Raw genomic sequence first — 20272 nt, forward strand, 5'->3', positions numbered from 1 at the left:
TTTCGGGGTTGGCCTTCAAAAATCCGACATTTGTTGCCACAATACATACACTCGCTTTTTACTCATTAATTTACAGAATCAACAGTGAATGATTAAATAAAGGTTCAGCAGATTGTATCTGGCGTATGTTGGTAGTGGACAACATGACTAGTGGATATGTGGCTTTTGATAAAGGACAAGCAGCTGGTGATTTGTTTGCAGTAGTCTCAGTTACAGATGTGTGTGTGTGTGTGTGTGTGTGTGTGTGTGTTTTGTGTCTCTGCTCTGCAGGGAATAGAGAGAACTGACAGCAGTTCGCAGCATACCTTGTTAAGTGGTTGGAATTTTCCAATTTTTGTCCCACCTTTCTAACCGAGGCTGCCGAAAGCACCTCGTTTTTATCATCAGCAGTAAGCCGTCTGAACACAGACCCACATCTAAATAATGAATGACTTTTATTTCCATATTCTTTTTAAACCTGTTCATCTGCAGCACACACAGCCATCCCTTTTCTCATGTTCCTGCTCCGCCTTCCCCTCCCTCTGTGGACACCGTACAGCGCATAAGAGCCCAATTAGCATTCTCCTGGCTCATACGTCATGGCAGTCCGGGTTCAGAAGCCAGAGGTACAGGAGCATGTACCTAGATTTGGACTGAACGCTGTACTCATTATTGGGCTGTCAGCTGACCCCTGATGTCATTTTCCTCACATCATTAGAGATACGCACTCATGCACAGGCCAGCGCGCCATTAATATGTATCTAACTGACGTCACGCTATCGATCCATCCATTAGCGCGACGTAGTACCTCATGAAATCATCACTGAGAAAGGACAGCGGCTGTACCTTAGCATGAGGAAGGTCACCTAGACTTTGGGAGATTTGGCAGATATGTACACAATTAAGTCACCCACCTCTGCACATTACGGTATATGCTCTTTCCCACTGTTTTAGCAGGTCACAAAGAGAGAGAACGAGGCTATAAAGTGTCTTGTTGTGGTAGTTTTCATATCTAGACGTTCATCATTCATCTGACACCAATGAGACGGTGGTAATAAATCAGTGCAGCTGCTTACTCTAAATCCTGCTAAAGATAGAGGCAGAGTTAATTCATCTCACTTGTGCTGCCATGAATATACCCGTCTTCTGTTGTTTGCAGGAGGTACATCACAAGCAGAGATAAATCATTTGCCACCTACCAGAATAGAGCATTCAGTCATCTCTTAAAAGAGCGCATCACACTTTTTTTTTTAGCCGTATTTACTTTGGTTCCTTTGCAAGCTAGTGGAAACAACGACAAATAATTGTTTATTTCAGCCAATGTATTAAATAAGAAAATAATACAGGACAAAACAAATATGTTGTTGTTATGTGGGAAAAGCTTTGGTTATGTACACATGCTGCCTTTACTGAGGCTAACATTTATTTGGCAACCTTCATAATAACATAAAAAGCCAATTTACACGGCACAAACATGAACAGCAAAAGATAAGGTAGACAACTCGAGAGTGACAATATGACAGTCCCTCATGATAACAATGATAAAAGAGACATTTTTTAAACTATATCATACAAAAGTTACAGTAGGTCACCCATCGAAACAGTACTACAAATATGCCTGTGTTAATTTACTCTTTTGGCCACTTGGGGCGCAGCGCAACAAGCTGTAAACATAACACAGACATATCGTAAAGATGTTCAAACTGTTAGCAAACAGTTGCTGACATGACAGTTTTTGTGTTTCTGACCACCTTACGAAGTCCAACCCTCACTCTCCTTTTAGCTTTGTTTTGGTCTCCACCACCTCCTGATTGAAACACCTGTCTCTTTAGCTGCTAAATGCTCCACTACGTTCACCAGCTCCTCGCTAACATTGTCAATAAACATCTGCCTGCTGCTGCAGGAAACAACTCTTTCTTTTCTGAAAACCAAAAAACTTGCACACTGTAAATCTTTGTAAAAATGTAATGATTTAAACTGAGCGTTGCCAAATCTACTCTGATTCCACCAAGAGTCCATTCGTTCCCCTTACTCCACATCAATAGAGCAGATGCTCCGGGATGACATTTCAAGAAAGGCTCCTGTTGTTCATCTTCATTGGAGATTTCCTCCATCTGTCTTCCCAGTTGCCAAAGTGAGTGGCGGCCTAACAAGATTTCATGGATTCTTTTAACCCTTGTAAGCGGCCACCTTCGTAACAGCACACAGACAAACAGGTGATGAATAAGAAAGGTAATTCGATCTGACTCAAGCTCAAACATATTTCTAAATTGGCTGTGTCACCATCCAATAGAATGTGCTTTGTGGAAGAAATTAATTTCCTGTCATACATGATTAAACAGCTTGTTCTGAATATTATCCCGTTAAGCAAGTGAGTCACGGTCTTTGGTGTAAATTTCCACTATGCACATTTTCTTGTTTTCACGCCCCTGAAATACCAACATGCACTGGATATATTTAATGAGTCAGCAGGTTAATAACCAAAAATAGCAGCAGGTTTGTTCCTCTCAAGTTGGGGCTAATTTGCAACTTGACCGCTAATTAGCAACCAGCTAACCCTTTTGTCAATTAAACATCACATTGATAACCTCTGGGTGCTTCATAAAAGCAGCTTTTTTTAGTCAGCCACGGACCTGAATGAGTGTGCCATCATTCATATCCTCCTCTGTCTGTTTCATATGTATCTTTAATATCTTCAGTTACTAAAATAGAGCCTCTATCTTTAGCGGTTCACGGTTCATCTTAGCAGACAGTGACTGCTCCTGAAATAAAGTCTCTTGTCTTCTCAGATTCCTCCTGAGGTAATGCTGCCGGGCGGAAGTGTTGATGAAGCAATGGGGGGGTAACTGAAAAGCATTGACATCATCATTTTGTAGCTGATAAATTATGCCAAAGATAAGATATCACAGATGTGATAGAAACACAGACAGCAGCTGCAGACTTTGAAAAAAAAGTTGTACTCCTGTTTATAAAATCTATGGTTTCCTTGAAGCTAAAAGTCTTGAAAAATGCATGACGCTCACTTATTTGTCCCCTGCACGCGCTGAAAAATCACCGCAGAGCAACAAACAACCCTTTATGTCAGAATCAGCACCATTACTGTCAGACTGGGAGCCGCAACTGCTAAGCTCTGAGCTTATTAAAAAAGACTGAGCACGTCCATACGCGCCGAGGCCCCTGAATCATTCGGTAAAGCCTTTTTCTTTAGTGTTTGGAAACATGCGGAGGGGCAACACCCTTGTGTGTCATCCTATGTACTTTCTGTTCTTCCTTATGTCCTGCTGTTCCATTCCAACCTATCTAACGATGCCATATTTTTGTTTCGGCGGCATCATCGATTGCCTCGCCGACTTAGAGAGACTCACGAAAGAGTCGTTTCTTAGACAGACGATGTGACCTTGTGAAAGACGTGAAATAACTTATGTTGTGGAGATAAAGTGGTGATAATGTAGCATGTTTTTCATTCAGTGTCTTACTGAGGAGGCAACAGAGCTATAATTACAACGCCTCTCCTCCAGTTTGGGTATTCGATAACTGCTGCAATCAGCTCTACATCTGTGTTTGACATATTGTCCGATATGAAGACACAGTATTGTGTTGTGTGCGGACTTCTTATTCATTATAAAACTGATGAAGACTTGATTAAAAAAGCAACCTTTGGCTGTGCGAGTGTGAAAAGGGTTCTCACTCGGCAAAAGAAAGGTATTCTTAAAGGAGAAGCCACTTGAAAACTGAAGTTGATGGCTTAATAACTAATATAGCACACAAATAAGATGCACTTAAATACAATATGACAATGAGGTTCTTCCTCAGGCAGCTGGAGTACCATGAAATATGTCTTATTAATAAGAGGAGTATGAGATAGCAAACGTCACTCCATTGTCAAATCTCCCTTTAACGGAAGCTGTGTCACATTCAGTTTAAGTTCATGTTCCAGAACGTGACCCTGAGGTGTTCTTCCCATGATCCCAGAGGTGGGTGCGTTATTAATAGTGCTCATTATGGCCTGCGTGTTCTTGGGGAGACATTTTCATTCGTGCGACAAGATGGGCGCCTCTAGTGACGGTGAGGGCGCGGCGCCTTCACCTCGCCACCGAATTTCACCCGCTCAAACGAAAAATCTACGTGGAGGAGAAAAAGATCCCACGGCTAGCGTTTTAGCACCAGCATGTGATTTTGACAGTTTAAATTACACTGCATTATAATGGTTCAAAAGGGAATAATGGAGAAGGCTGTAATACAAGTCTCAGTGAGCTCGGTGTAATTATGACAGAAACCTTTCTTCGTGCAGCACCAGGATGAGTGATTTCCTCTTCGCTCTCTCTTTTTTTGTAGGCACGAGGACTTGCTCATTATTGGTCCATTCAATGCAAAGGGTGTTATATTGTCAAATGAGATTTGTCTCATCATTACAAGAAGTAATTGGTCCAAGCTCTTTCTGTAATTTACTCTCAGCCAGCAGCGCTACATTGCTTTATGGTGAATAATTGCTCCTGTCTGGCTCACTACTGTTACGGGTAACACGAGTGTGGAGCTCCTGTAGCTGAGAGGACAACGATCCACAATCGACAGGGCTCCAACGCTCATCTTTTCTAATCGGCCATGATGTCTTGTTTGGAGCCGAATCATTTTGTTGCTTGCAGAATTATGAGAAGACTGTGCGAAAACAGGTAAATATTTGATGAAGTTCTGAAAGGATTTGTGCTTCTTCTTCTGCCAGGATATTATCTCCCTAAAACATTTGAATTTAAATGTTCACTCCTGGCAAGTTTGTATCGATGAAACTCTTCAGACCACATCTTGGCCTTTTCGTGATAAACAACGAAGGTGAATGATTCCACAATCTCATTTAATGCCCATAACGTCCTCATAAAACAAGCTCACAGCACTATGGATAATGCAGGCGCACAGACGTTTAAATAATCCAGTACTGTGGTGCTTTTTCTCCCCACAGAGCCCACTTAAATCACCTCACTGTATACTGATGAACTGATGAGATTCTTGCCAAAAGAGGAAAATATTAAGAGCAGTTTTCCTCCAATTGAGAATGCATTTTCGTAGTTTTTTTGGGGGGTGTCGCACTATTGTGTATCTTCTGCACCCAGTGTGCCTTGCTTTGTTATATATGTACCCCGGGACGTATCCAAAAGAAATCTTCCACATTGCTATGAACTAGCTCTTCTCTGAGCATGTAGCTCACTGTGACTGAGACTGCTGCTGCTGTCATTTCTAACCCTCGAGTAGTGCTGACCTTTGTGGGGAGACACGCAAGTTTTCCCCATGACGAAAACACAGTGAACACAGTATATGCAGAGAAAATAGTCAAACAGAGGTTAAGACGTATACCAACACTAGATGTATCCAGTGCCGCACAAAAAAATGCTTTCAGCCCTGCGTGGAAACAATTTAATTCCACTTGTTTAGTTGAGTATAACACCTCATCTCCAAGGTGATACTTAATATTGCAGGCTGATGGGAACAAACGTACTCACTGTCAATGAGACATCTGTGAATGTGTAGATTTTATAAATTGAAAATTTTTTTGTTCTTTATAGACGTAAAATTCACTGAATCAGCAGAACTTTAGTATGCGTGGAATAATGATTTTGACCCAGCCTTTAATTGCCACAGGTTGTCCTTTAGCTGCATTTAATTTTCCTTCCTCATATGATTGAACTTCACATTTGACAAATTTGTCCTCATCCATTTTGCACAAAGTAGAGCCGCATTAGCGCCCGTGTCTAACATAGCTTCAGTCAACCACATAAGTGTTTCCTCTAAGTACGACACTTTTAGATGTGGGAGAATGTTTTAAAACATCAGCAATAAAACCTATTACATTGCTGCCAATTGTAGGTTATCGAGGAGAGGAACTGACAAACAAGGTAATATCGAGCATTACGTGGAGCTGTATTTGTTGTGAATCGGAAAGTGACCATTAAAGTGTAAATTGTCCATTAATATCATGGGCCCCTTGAGGGTATCTGGGGTTATTCAAGTTTAGGAGTGTTACTCTTAGCAAATTATCCACCACCAAGTTTTCTCCCACTGGCGATGAAGTAGCGCCACTGACAGGCGAGCCCGAGAGGATGATCCAAACTGCAGCCACAGGAAGACAAGGTAAGTACAAAAGAGAAACCAGTTTGGGTAAACTCAGAACCTAATAATACAGAGAACAAACAGAATACCATGAGGTTGCAGCAATGATCCGGCGAAGAGTAGCTACACTGTTGAGTAGATGAGTTGATGGAAGGCAGCTGGGTTGACTGGGCAGGTGAGGTGAATGAATCGCAATCAGGCTTGAAGTTGATGCCAATGCTTAGTATTCTGGCCCCATTCTGTGAAAATTATTCAGACAAAAATCCGTGCTTGGTGTGAAACGGCTTTAAAAGTGCTGCAATTTCTTTTGAAAAGCACGCCGAACACCAACGTGCCAAATATTAAGCCTTATTTAATTAACTTACTGAGGTCATTTCTGTATATATTAGAGCATATTTCTATTGAGCAGGACCCTCGGCTCTCTACGGGCCACAGTAGAAATGGGCCCTCATGGTAAATTGATGGCTTCGGCTCCGATCAGAGTCCTTGAGAGCTCATTTCTGAGTTTGACAGCCGTGAGTGCCAGTTATTACAGGCTCCTTTGTGCCGAAAAAGTTATTTGCGCAACACAAACCACGGGGCAGCGGGCACTCGCTGGAGACGTGGCATTACATGTCGAGAGAAGACACTGATCCTGTGCCTCATTAGTTTGTGTTTTTGTCGCATTTTTTAAATGCTCGAAGGTCTTTGATTCTTAGGAGGTCAAAGAATTAGCAACTAGCAGATTTGCTAATTGTCTAAATGTGACATCGATTTATGCTGCCGTGTTGTTCTCGAGGGTAATTAGCTGAAATTATGTTAATAGAAGTCTCTGCCTCTGATTTTCAATAGATTTAATTACAGTTACAGCTAATTGGGCAAAGATAGCCTTACTGTAGTAATGTTGAACAACTCCTGTAATTCTGGAAAGAGGTTAAATAATACATAATTGAGATTGTGAGCTATGTAGCAAAGACAAAATGATTAGATAATCGATGCTGGAATCATGTGTGTTGCATGTAGAAAATGCAGAGCTGCACATCTCCTCATGTCTGTAAATCTCTGTGACACTTTTATGAGCAACATATCGGTTCACACGCTTCATGTGTTCTTGGTTGCTCTCCGGCGATGCCTTGATATCACTTACTCTATGGATCAGGTGCTCATGGAGCCGGATGAGCTACGGTGCGTTCCCCTGATGGAGAGGTGAGTGTGTGAGGAGGGGGCATGGCAGAGAGAGGGGTTGGGTAATTTACTCATGTCCATTCATTATACCTTCATTAAAGTTTGAGGAGCGGACATATGCTCACTCTCTGATTTCTCCCGTCAATCACAGCAATGACACGGCAGTCGGTTACACTCCCTCCTCCAATCAGATTCTCCGTTTCATCCACGCTGCTCTGTAGATGACGTATATGCTGGTCTCATCTGTTTCATTCCTCGCCTCATTAAACTTGTTAAAGAAAAATCATCATATTCCGTATTTCCCCCATTTTTGGCTTCTTGCATGTGCGCTTTATAAGTGAACGTTCATTACTTCGCTGAGTAAATGTTATTGAGTATGTCTGACCCACTCCATAACATAATCAGGTGAAGTATTTGTCAAGACGATTGAGAGCCACTGAGGTGTCACTGTTCAGTTCAGACAAATGGCACAAAATGAAATCAGACTGGCAGAATGGATCCTGAGTGTCTCTATAAGTCAAGGATGCTTCCTTGTTAGGTTCCTAGGTCCTAAAGAGGCAAAACGTCTTCAGAGGGCACACATTGGAACACTTGTGCAAAAGAAATGGAGGTGGTGTTTCTTTTGTTTTTTACTTTTAAGAACTAATAGTTTGGGAACTATTGGACAATTTAATGAGGAAAAGTCATCAGAATACATCCTCTGGCGGCGATGAATGTTTGTACATAACTGAATGTTTGTTGAGTTATAGCAGACATCACTGTCCCCAGAGAACATTGACAGACAGAGATTAAACAACTAATGTGTACATGAAATACAGAACAAAATGTCCACAATAGGGTACCTGAAGGATATCATGGTTTAACTTTGAAACAATAAAACCTTCAGTGACGGTTAATTATTCCCGTCCTGACATGAAGCTGAATAAACGTCCTCTGCCTGACAGATATCCCACTGGGTTACACTTTAGAGTTATACACTGATGGTGTGATATCCTGCCCCATCATACTGTTTTAGCAGGAAATGTGTCAAATTAAGGAAGCATGATGCGCTAAAAATATAATTTCATTGTGAGCTCAAAAAATAATGACGTAAGGCTGTTAAAAGAGATTGTACAATAATAGTTAATACACAAACTAATGGCTCAAAAATGTCAAGTCAGCCTCGGACTCTCATCTTTGTGTCCTCCTGTTTGATGGATACTTATAGACTATGAAAGACTTCTCAGTTTTGCATGGTGTCAAATGAGAACCAGCTAATTATAAGTGAAGGTGCAATCTCAAATCGTGATCAGTCTTAAAACCAAGAGGGATCTGGGATCTCTTTTGTGTGTCTATTTGGCTATTATTGCTTCCACCGATGTCAGGAAGTGTTAAATATCTACAGCAACACAATACTAGGAACAATATTTTATTCATATTTTCCAACATTTTTCCCACATCATGTTATACATAATTCAATACAATAGTGCTGCTGAGGTCTGGAGGCCTTAGGCCGAGCTGGTTGTCAGGCTGAGGAGGCGGGCGCTTGATTGGAATTAAGGCTCTGCTGGTGGAAGCCCCAGCAGTGACAACAACCCCAGGAGGCTAATTGGTCTTTGCCATTCAGCACATGGTCGGTCGACATGAGTGGATACATTTCCCTCATTTGCTTTGACTTGCAGGTTTGCGTGAAAGAGCAAAAGGCAGCGTGAGAGGCAGCATTTCCATACATTCAAATCAGTGCAACTAGATGGACATTCTTATTATTCTTATTACGCAGCCTTTGCTATCTGTTGGGGAAATAAATCCCTTGAACATCATCAAGTATCGAGGAATTCATTAAATTAACAACCCAACAACTAAGGGAGCTTTCACAAGCCGCAGAGCGTTTGACTTGTCCAAAACAGAGTGAAATTGATACTTTGTTAGTTTCCTATTAAGTCTGGTTCAGTTTCACAGTGCTCAAATCACCTCTCACAAAAAACATCATGGTTGGGCTCAAAATAAGTAAAAGTGTAACAGGAAAACATGTCACAAACGTCACTAAAGTAACTTAAAAAACAACAGCGCTGGTACATCAGTCTTGAACACCGGCCTCCTGGTTTCAAATGCTGTGTTTGTTTGATCCACCTCCCCTCCAGCCCACCATATTCAACACTTTACGTCACCTGCTCAGAGTGCAGCATATTCACACGAATGCGTTTACATTGCAGTCAGTACAGACTACATGGCGTACAAATGACACGCCAAAAAGGAAGAAAGGCGCCCTTATTGCACGAAAAATAACGTACGAATTGTTGTGTCAGTCATACGCCATTGTTGATAGCGGGCTGAGACACAATAAGTGTTAACTGTGAGCTCCTGCAGTTTGTATTCATCTCTGTAAAATCAGCCTTCATGTACTGTACAATCTTTCATAATGTACATTTCAGAGCTGTTCAGCTTTGACCTGCTGGCATTTCCTGGAGGCAGAGCAGGACAGATCAGCTCTCCCTGCTGGGCAACAAGGATCTCACTGAGTCATATGTGTGTGTGTGTGAGTGTGTGTGTGTGTGTGTGTGTGTGTGTGTGTAGGTTTCCCTCATTGTCACCAGTTTCCACCGAGCCGGTCTTCCTCAATCAGCTCACATGGAGTGGCTGAGATCATTAAATGCTTGGTAACTGCGAGAAACCCCCAGAGCCAAAGATCAGGACACAAACTGTGCGTACTGTAATGATGCTGCTTTACATGTCAAATCATAAAAGAGGAAGAAATTACAGATTTTCTCCAACCTTCATTTTACGATTTAACAATGCAAAGCCTCTCCTGGTGAATAACCCCAAACCTCTAGGGGACCGCTGTGCAGCGATACACTCCTAATATCATAAAAACATGCCAAGCTGGTCTGAAAATTGGTATCTGAACAATATGATGCCTTCTTCTTCTGCACATGTGTATCGACTCTCACGAAAGAAAGGAGTCGGAGTCGTATATATGCGCCGTTACATTGCATGTGTTGTGCTTTCATGCTTCATACATTTTCAATTCAAGTTGTTTTCTTTTGCTATTTCATCCACTGTTGCCTTATTTCATCACAGAAAGTGTCAATAAATCTGTTAAGGCTGTTTCTTTCATAAAACCTTCATCATTTCATCATTTACTTCAAATTTCATCAAAAATGCTGTGAGACAGGATTGTGAGTTTAGACTGAGGTCCAGATTCCCAGAGGTGACATGACGAAAGACAGTACGTTTTCTTATGTTGCATTATGGAAACATCTATCCCTCTCGTTTTGTTTTATTTTGACATGAAAGAAGGACGTTAGTACAGATAATAAAACACCATCACAATACTGCCATTCATCCTGATGACGAACACACCTTTTCTTATCGTACAAATTATTCCCTTTGGTTTCAGAAAAGGTTGGAAGATACATGGCGTCTCATTATGTGTGAAGAGGAATAGATGTCAGCCTGTTCTCTCAGAGAAAAGTTCAAACGTCACGATATTTAATTAATAGATCGCGTTTTTTACACTTGAGCACCAAAACCTGGAGATAAATGCACTGCCATGCATCACACCACCATGATACTTCAAAATGAACAGTTAATGACAAAGTCATTCAGCCTCTTACGAGATAAAAAACAGGAAAGATTAGTGCCGTTGTAACCCTTGTTGACTTTGCATTAGTAGTGTTGTGCCCTTTACTGAATGTCCAGGAGAACACAATGATTAACATCATAAGTTTACACAAAACCTTTGGAGAAATGGGACCAAAATGGCAAATAAAAGGCTACTAAAACAATTTGAGTTTCACAATTTTAATATTCATATGAAAATTATCGACAGAGATAAACAAACTAAAGTAAGGCCAAATTAATAAGCAAAAAACCTACACTAACTATAGAAACATAAAGACTTACTAAGCTCCCTAACTAACCACAAAACAAGAGATAAAGGAGAAGCAAAATAAATGGCAGATAACTACATATCAGGCTCCCTTAAAGTTATCAAGACTAATTGATCAAGGCGCTTCTGTCCAACTAGTCAGCAAAAACAAAAGATGGCTTTAACAGAGCTGTATCTGGGTTCTATAAAATAAAACTGAGCTTCACAAGTTGATGAAGAGCTCTACTGACGATCAAATGAAGTCCAGGTGTGAGTGATCCCGACTCTCAGGTGTTGGTGATTCAGGCACTCGAGGGCGGGGCAGACCTGAAACACAGTGAGAGAGCGAGCTCTCTTCCAACAGAGCAGGAGTTATAGATCATAAAGTATACTCGCTCACTCATTTATTATGAACATTATATGATAACATGTAATCATATTATTATTAAGATATTGCTGTTGAAGCATATATTTATTACCACTGCGACAATTGGACTACATTTGTTTGTCTTTCCTCCAAACACCTCATAGACAACTGTTGCCTCTCGTACACACACACACACACACACACACACACACACACACACACACACACACACACACACACACACACACAATTTGACTAAACCTTCAACAAAGACAAAGAACGAGGTCATACAGCTAAACATAAACTTTTATTGGAATATTAAAAAATGTACTGATAGAAATGCATCTCTCTTGCAATAATTAGCAATCACATTAAAATGTATCAAAAAAACATTGTGTGACGTTAATGCTCGCTTTGGTCGGGCATTTTGTTTCATTAAGTCTTGTCCACCGGCCACTTGTCCAGCTCATTAGCAGCCCGCTACTTCAACCTGCTACTTCATCTCGCAGGGAGCGAAGCACAATGGCCTCATGGGAGAATAAGAGACCAATACGGACCTGCAGAGGAGGTGTTGTTGCTTACGAATGAACACCAATCTGCATGAAGATACTTTCCATCCGATTTAAACCTGTAATGTGAGGAAATATAATATAAAAAAACAGAACACACCCTATAACTTAATATGTGTGTCAAAGAACAACTCTTCAATCTGCATATATACTTTCTTAATATCCTTCATTACCGACCTCTTCCTCAGTGTTAGGCACGGCCATGAGATTCAACACCTCTCACATAAGACTTTATAAGTAACCAATTAGCCAAGAAGTAAACAGCAACGATTTCTATCAAGACGGGAAAAGAAAAGAAGACACTACACAGTCAATTAACATACTGATATAATGACAGCATCCTTCCGATAAACCCACACACTCTCATCCATTCAGTCAAGGCCGACCGCCCCTCTATTGATCCGACCGCTGCAGAACGTTGTCCTTTATAGGAATCGCTCACCTCGGCTGAATGGATGCATTGCAGCAACAAACTACAGAAAAACACCGTGGAAGAATAAAGTGAAACGGTGTGCGTGGGAGGCGATGCTGAAGGCTTTCTGTCTATATCTGTAAATCGATGGCTTGACGCAGGAATTGCTTTGAATTGTATAGAAAATATAATTTACCCCAAAACCTGGACCCTTAAGTGTATCGCACGCTCATCAGGACGGGACAATTATTTCAGTGATTAGCACACTTACAAAAGAATTACCATTTGTCTCCTAAAATCTAGTAAAACATAGTAAATAACACTGTTAAACACAAAACACAAGGATTTCATTGGTGTAATAAAATTATTGATTGTCGGATACTTTTTAATACTTAACACAAGGTATTTGTCAGTGTGCACAAGCACAGGCTGTCGGCTAAATTGCCGACTGTAACACATCCTCTGCCAGCTATTATTCATCTGGCTGTCTTGATATAATCTTTCATATCGGCATTTCAACTGTTTGCATCCGAAACACTCAAATCTTCAAGAAGGAAGGCATACGTCTCCCGAACGTCTTTGGAAAAGACGAGACTTTTTCTTCGGCATGACAGCTAATCATTAGCGTACCGACAGGTTCAGTCAGAAAAAGTCAAGAATCAACGACAAACATTGATTGATTGACAAACATAGAGACAAGTCAGTGTTGAATTCGGACGCGTGGTGAATTCTTTATATTTTTATATTGGGTTAGGTAATAATGAGTGGGACAAAATATGAGAAACGTCTAAATGCTGAAAAAAAGTATTGAAGCAAGAACTTTTCTCTATTTACTTCCTACATATCTTGATGTGGATGATTTTCCTTTGTTCTGTCAGAAATGTTTTCCATGAGAAGTCCTAATAGAAACACATGCTTCATGAATTAACAGAACAACTGTGGACTGAATGAAATGTAAAAATGGGAAAAAGATAATTTAATACTCCAGTCAACTTGAGTCAAAGCCAAACCATAGAGGAAAAAAGAGCCTCGAGTATAGAAGCAATTAATGTGAGCAGGAGGGACTGATTATGAAGAAAAACTGGTGGCATAGAGTAAATTAGCTGGGCGATCACAGAGATGGAGCTCAGGTGTGTTTTGTGATGATTAAAAAGCAACAGCTGAGCTCTCTGATCAAGGCCAGAGCTGCAGTGAATTCCCACACTGTGAATTTCATGATGCTGGAATCTGATCAACATCTACCTGCCAGGTTAATAACGGCTGATATTTCCAAAGGGAGAGTATTCATAATTAAATAATGAAGAAAAACATACAAGCTTGGTTTGAGAAAGTCTGAACCTCAGGTTTCTATGGCTACTAATATTCATAACCTCGATAGAACTTTGATAACGAGGGGTTTGAATACCAGTCGGCACCGAAAGAATGCGCCGAGCAGAGCTGAATTGAAATCATACAAAGCTGGCTAAACACGATTCAGCCACAATCGATGGAAGCTCATGGTCAGCCTTTTGTTGGGTGTTGTGGATGAAAAAACGTCGATGTGCATACAACTGTGTGTTCAGAAACAAGGCTCCTATAGCTCATTGAAGTACATCACACAGTGGCAGACCTCCAGGTGTTGCTGCAGTGAGATGGACAGGAGGACACAACCACAGTCGTAGTAGACATGTGAGTGTACATTTCACTCAGGGGCCTTTGATGCTTTCACAGCTGACATCGCAGCATTTTAGTGACAAAATCAGTGCGTGAGGTCAAAGGCTTTGATGTGATGCAGTTTGAGAGCGGTACCAGGACACAGCAACGTAAAAAAAACTAAAGAAATCTACTGATTCTGAGACGTAGAAATAGAAGAATCCAAGCGGAGTTGGAAGATGATTTACTGAAAATATCTCTATTTCAATCAGAGAAAAAACGGATTGAAAAAAAATTATTATTTTATTTTGAAAGGTTTGAGCTTAGAATTTGATTTTAATAAAATAATTTGCTGCAGTCTTTATTGTAATTGCAAAACATAAGACAGGCTGTTCTCACACAGTATTTGTAGCTGTACTAATGAAAAGCAATGCACTATATTACACATACAATCCACGTAATCGTGAGCCAGGACAGCTGAATTAGTATAAAGAGCAACAAAGTTCGCATAAGGGGAAGGTGGGTCTACAAACACTGGACTTTCACCCAGGAGGCCGCTGTTTGTGTCACGTGTGAAACCAGAAGTCAATGTTGACTTATATGTAACATAACTTCTGCACATGAGTAATGACACTTCTATGGTTGTTTTAACCCGAACCACAGTCGTTTCCGAAACCTAACCAAGTAGGTTTTTTGCCTCAACACCACAAGGGGATTGTGCAGGTGCATTAATCGCTTGGGTTGCTGGACATTTGTCGGAAAACGCACAAAAAAATAACTAAACAACATTCGTTGTATGTGGACACGTTGCACGTAAAGCAGATGAACAACATATTGGTCGACGAATTTCTGAGGAAAATATATGCTCAAGGATCAACTGTGTTCACCAGCTGGTCGCTAGGAAAACGCATGAAAAAAACCTTTAAAATAACTTTTCATCAATATGTTTAATGAGAAGACCTACCTTCAAAAGGAAAACCACAATCAAAAATCGATTGCAAGATGTGATTGCAGATCATAAACTGGATGTATGTGTTGAAACTTGAAACATTCTTGACTTTGGAAAGACGGTTCTGGAGCTTTTGATCGTACCACGTGATCCTAATTGAAAGCTACTAAATAGACCTCGTGGTTATTTTCCAGGGTTCAGGAGAACAAAACTGGGACATTTTCCACTTTGTATTCCTATAATTATTAATAATAATTCTGCTCTCAAAAGTAATTGTGTTCTTTAAAAAAAAAAAAAAAGAAAATTCTCATTTCATATCCAGTTCATTAATTGGAAAAGGTGTTAATGAAAAGGTGTTAATGAAGAGGCTGCTTGTTAGTGCTTGTCACAATAAACCTGTTGTGTGCTGAGAGGAATGTCTCCAAGAAACACACAAAGCTCCGTCAGCTGCGTCTGGAAATATTGACGTGTTTCCATAGAAACTCTGACCTATATTCCACTGAAATTAAATCATATCTGAGAACGGATGCAAGACATTAACGAATCCTCACAGATTCAACACAAAGACCATTTCTATTCTTCCTCTTGTACTTGACTGAGGAGATAAAACTTAAATTTAGACACTTTGGTCAACATCATGACCGTTGTATCGTCCTCCCCATCATCATCATCATCATCATCATCATCATTTCTACCATATTCATTTTTGTGTTTCAAGGTTGTCTAACTTCATCACATGCTGTTAGAACACCTTTACATCACCTCGATTAGATTTGCATTTTCATTTTGCCCTTATATCAAATAACGATATTAATAGATATTCATTTATTTCCACTTGTGTTCAATGCTGTCACAATGCATCCCTGATTACCTCTGAAAGTGGTTTGGATGATCGAATCACAGCCCGGGTGCCTGCCTCTAAAGCTGCGGTTCATGTGGTCAAGCACTTTTCAATTGAAATCCGATCACCCAAATTCCACTTTAAGGCAACATGACAAGGGGGTGAATGTTCCCGGCTTGGTTCTTTCTTTGTGATACGACCGCTGAGAGCTCTAAAGTATGAAATTCTGAATTATGTATTTTTCTGCTCAGTTTAATTTAAAGTTACTGTGAACTTCTAACTAGTTATAAATCACTCACTCAGTCTCTATTTGACCAACATGAACAAATGAGACCATCAGCGAGGGGATTGGCTATTTCCACAAAGTTATTATTAATGCCTGTCATCGCTGCCACCTGGTTGGATTCTGTCCAAAATCAATCACGTCATGAAGGTTCACCAGGAACTCCTTCAGCTCACACTCCAGTAGGGGCCTCTGGCAGCGACCCAGCCCACCGTGGACCGACCCGGATCGCTTCACCTTCGACCTGCACCCGGCAGCAGCGTCTCCTCCTCATGCCAGGAGAAGAGCTTTGCCTCTTTGTTCTGCTCAGCACCACACTGCTGGAGGCCCAGGACGTATTGTTGGACCCCCCCGAAGGGAAAGGAGGAGGCACGGGAGAACCAGAACCAGGACTCCGCGGATCAGACTGGCTCTGCTGCAGTAAAATAAGAGGTTTTCTAAAGGGACTCTGGCGCTCGGAAACACTACCACTTTAGTCCACAGGAACCGCCAACATTGAAACAAAATTAAAGTTCCTTTTAGTAGATGAAGATAAGGGGGACGAGGATGTCCCAACAACATTTGTATACATCATTTTGCACACACTGATGTATTTTGCAGCCCCCGATGATTGTACATTTCACATTAAATATTCAGATGAGAGAGGAGAGAGAGGGAGAAAAGGTGAAAGTCTTGTATTGAAGTTCGTAACTGCTTACGGAGATCAAATTCACACTCCGTCTTGTTGTCTTCACAGATCTTTGGAGTGTGTATCCTCACGTACATCTTCAGCCTCTTTAAGGCCTCGATGGAGTCAGTAACTCCTACATTCAGTCATAAAACAGGAGATTCAGATTCACTGATTGCAAAGCCATAGATGACATTAACTATTAGAGTTGTGGAAATACTCCTGCAGTGCCTCAAAGCTGCCATCAACCATGTTGTTTTTCTCTCCTCACCTTCTACGCAGCAGCTTAATTGCTGGAAAAAACAAAGTGCTATCTCTACACAGGCTGTCATTTCACTGTTTGGTGTTCTCTGTGTTCCTGTTTGTTTCCATCACCCTGAAAAGGCTACGCTGATTAAATTTAGGTTTCACAAGTTGGCTCCAAAAAGAAAACTTTCTAAATAATCTTCATAACACACTTCATAACTTTTCTTCCACTTGAAGAGAAAGAAGTGAATGTCCTGTCTTATTGTGATGAGTGCCCACGTCACGTTCAGCTACATCATGTGGATCCTGATGTCCTTGTACAAATCTCTTCTCTGACTCCCTGTTCAAAGGCCAATAATGTGACCTGCACCTGAATATTTTATACTTGTTGTGCTTCCTCCTTGAGAACGCCCCTCGTGCGTTATTCATGAGGCGAGCTCCCCATCGATTCAGCTGCTGTTTAATCTCAGCGGTGGCGCGATATTTTCCCACGTCAAAGTCACCGTTACTCTTCCCTCGGCTTCAGCTGTCACACTGAATTACCTGCTCCACCCTCCATCAGCTGAGGTGAGTTCAGGGGGGTACGGTGGGAAGATTAGGCACTTTTCTAAAGCAGCAACAAGTGAGACTTTCGGAAAGAAATAGAATCGTGGAATTAGTTTGAGGAGGACATTGTTATACTTCTTCTTGCTGGGAAACAAGAGTCTTTATTCTAAGGGCAACGGCAGGGATAAAAAAATATGGCTTCATACTCCTTTTTCTGTCTAGGAAATATGCAATTTTTTCATGTGTTATATTTGCATAATTTCAATTTATATTCAGATATTTGTGGACCCAAGGCTAGATTACAAACAGGGCAACTACCCCAGGCATGGGGCCCTGAATGCCAAAGGATGTCTGTGTTGTACAGTAATTTTATTAGTTACACATTTGTTTGATATTATGCACTAATAAACAATACAAACTCAAATGGTAAGTGCCCTATGATTCATTTGTATCTCTAGAGCCAGTGTTTGGTTTGTCCATTGAGGGCCACTGTAGAAACATGGCGGTGCAGCATGGCGAACTAGGGCTCATTCTAAGCTAAGATGTATTAGTTTAGATGATTATAGCCTGAAAGGAGTCTGTAGTTTCCTCTTCTACCAGCTGTGGTGTGACGGTGACCACTGCACCGAGCTGCTGATGGACTTGTGAGCGTCATTAGCTGTGAGTGTTCCCTCGCCGCCTCAGCGGTGAGCCAATCCTTAACCTTTTGGGGGTCATTATAGGCAAATAGAGACTCATTCTGATCTTATAACTAATGTCTGATATGAAATATTCAAGGCCTTGCCAATTAGCCAAGCTGTAGGCGGTCGATGACGCTGCTATGACTGCATTCACTGTGACTGGATATGTGACCGCCATACTGTCATGGCCAACTGCAAGGCTGTTTGTCCGTTTCCCTGTCGGGGTAGGAAGGAGCTCTCCAAGCAAAAAGTACTTTTCTCAATTGTCCATTTTGTTGGGTCACACTGCAGGATTTAACAATGTTTCGGGGTCATAAAGGAACAAGTCAGACCAACGACCCACCCATAGACTCAGTTGCAATACAATATTTTATTTAATCCTATAATAAGCCAACTTTATTTTTTTGTCCATTTGGAGGTAACAAGTTGTAAACAGGTCAGCTGTAAACAACTGAACAGGTTCTGTTCAGAAGTAAGAAAAACTCATTCAAAATCACATTGACAGTTGTAACAATACAAATAACAAAATCATTCAGATGTGCAATGTAGCATTTCTCAACTGTCTAGTGTTTATTTAATTCTTATGTTTTCCCACAGTAGTATAAGAAGCAACAAACTCTGCACAGGGAGGAGATTTGGAGTGGACTGCGTCTAAAATTGGGACTTTCATCTTAATCGGAGCAGATTTAAGCTAGCGTACAGAGTAAATGTGCTTCCTTTCCACCTCTGATAAAGTCGTATGCTCATCCAGGTAACCGAAACAGCAAACACATCCCCGAAGATTATTGGGTTTTTCATTGACTCTCAAACAAGCCACACATGCTGCATGCTGATCATTTATTGCAAACAGGAAATTTGAAAGTGTTCTCATGTTTGCCTCATATGTTGACCTAAATTAGGCAAACATTGTGCGGCTAACAGCTGTATTAAAAATATAATTGCTGCTATTAGTGTCATAATGAAATAGAAATACAGAGCATGTTGAGGGTTTCCACTGAAAGGGCTTGAAATGGCATCAGTCTTTTTATTAGAAACAAGGTGAGAGGTGACTTACGTCTCTTTAGGGCTTGTTTTCTGATTGGACAACACTCTTGTCCTCGTGTCTGTTCATTCTGCATTCAGACACTTTCTCTGATACACAAGTGCAAGACCAGATCAAACTCTTTATGCATCATTCGCGTCCAAATATATAGTTTACACAAAATACATTCCGTGATTAAAAAAAGAGTATGAGTGTCAGTGTTGCCTCGGGTACATCAGGAGATGAAAGAGATGCGTGACAGATGTGTCTATGTTTACTAAATAGTTCATCTTTTTGACGTGACCACTGAATAGTCATGTTGCGGGTATGAGCTCTCTGGAGTAAAATGTAAAACCAAATTATCGGTTCAATTTCCATATCAAAAGCCATCGTAGTTCCACGGCTCAGGACTTGAAAACAGTACGGGGGAACGGGGAAAAGGCAACTCCTCGTGTTGTTTCTGTGCGATTCATATGCAGCGTGATTATCATGTGACGACATGAATTGAAACCGCTGTTGTTGTCACTTCACCCTCAGCATGTGACATCCTGTAACATTGTGCTGTGGGGCAATCAAACAGATTTTATATTAAACTTAACGCATTAGGGGTCACACCTGTCTCTTGTACTGCACACTTGTTAGACAAATCTATTTTCTCACTTTTTAAAGATGTTTGAGGCAATTTTCCTTCCATAAGTATCTCTTTTTCATTACAAAATGTACCGTAGTTGTGCTGCTGTCTGTGAATTAGGAGACAGTAGCTGTTTGTGACTTAATCTATGTTTTTTTTTAGCTTAACATTGAGTGCATCTTGCCTCCGTCATTGTTGTCCCACAACAACATGAATGAGCAAACACTTTCAATAGAAAATTGAATATCTGTCACCAGATATGGTTATCAATTGAGCTCCGCTCAACATAATAGCATGCGGTCACTTAGTGAAAGCTTCTTAAATGCTTAATAAGTGCGG

The sequence above is a fragment of the Anarrhichthys ocellatus genome, unplaced genomic scaffold, assembly GCF_004355925.1.
Source record: "Anarrhichthys ocellatus isolate YVR2014 unplaced genomic scaffold, GSC_Weel_1.0 scaffold10, whole genome shotgun sequence".
Taxonomy (NCBI): domain Eukaryota; kingdom Metazoa; phylum Chordata; class Actinopteri; order Perciformes; family Anarhichadidae; genus Anarrhichthys; species Anarrhichthys ocellatus.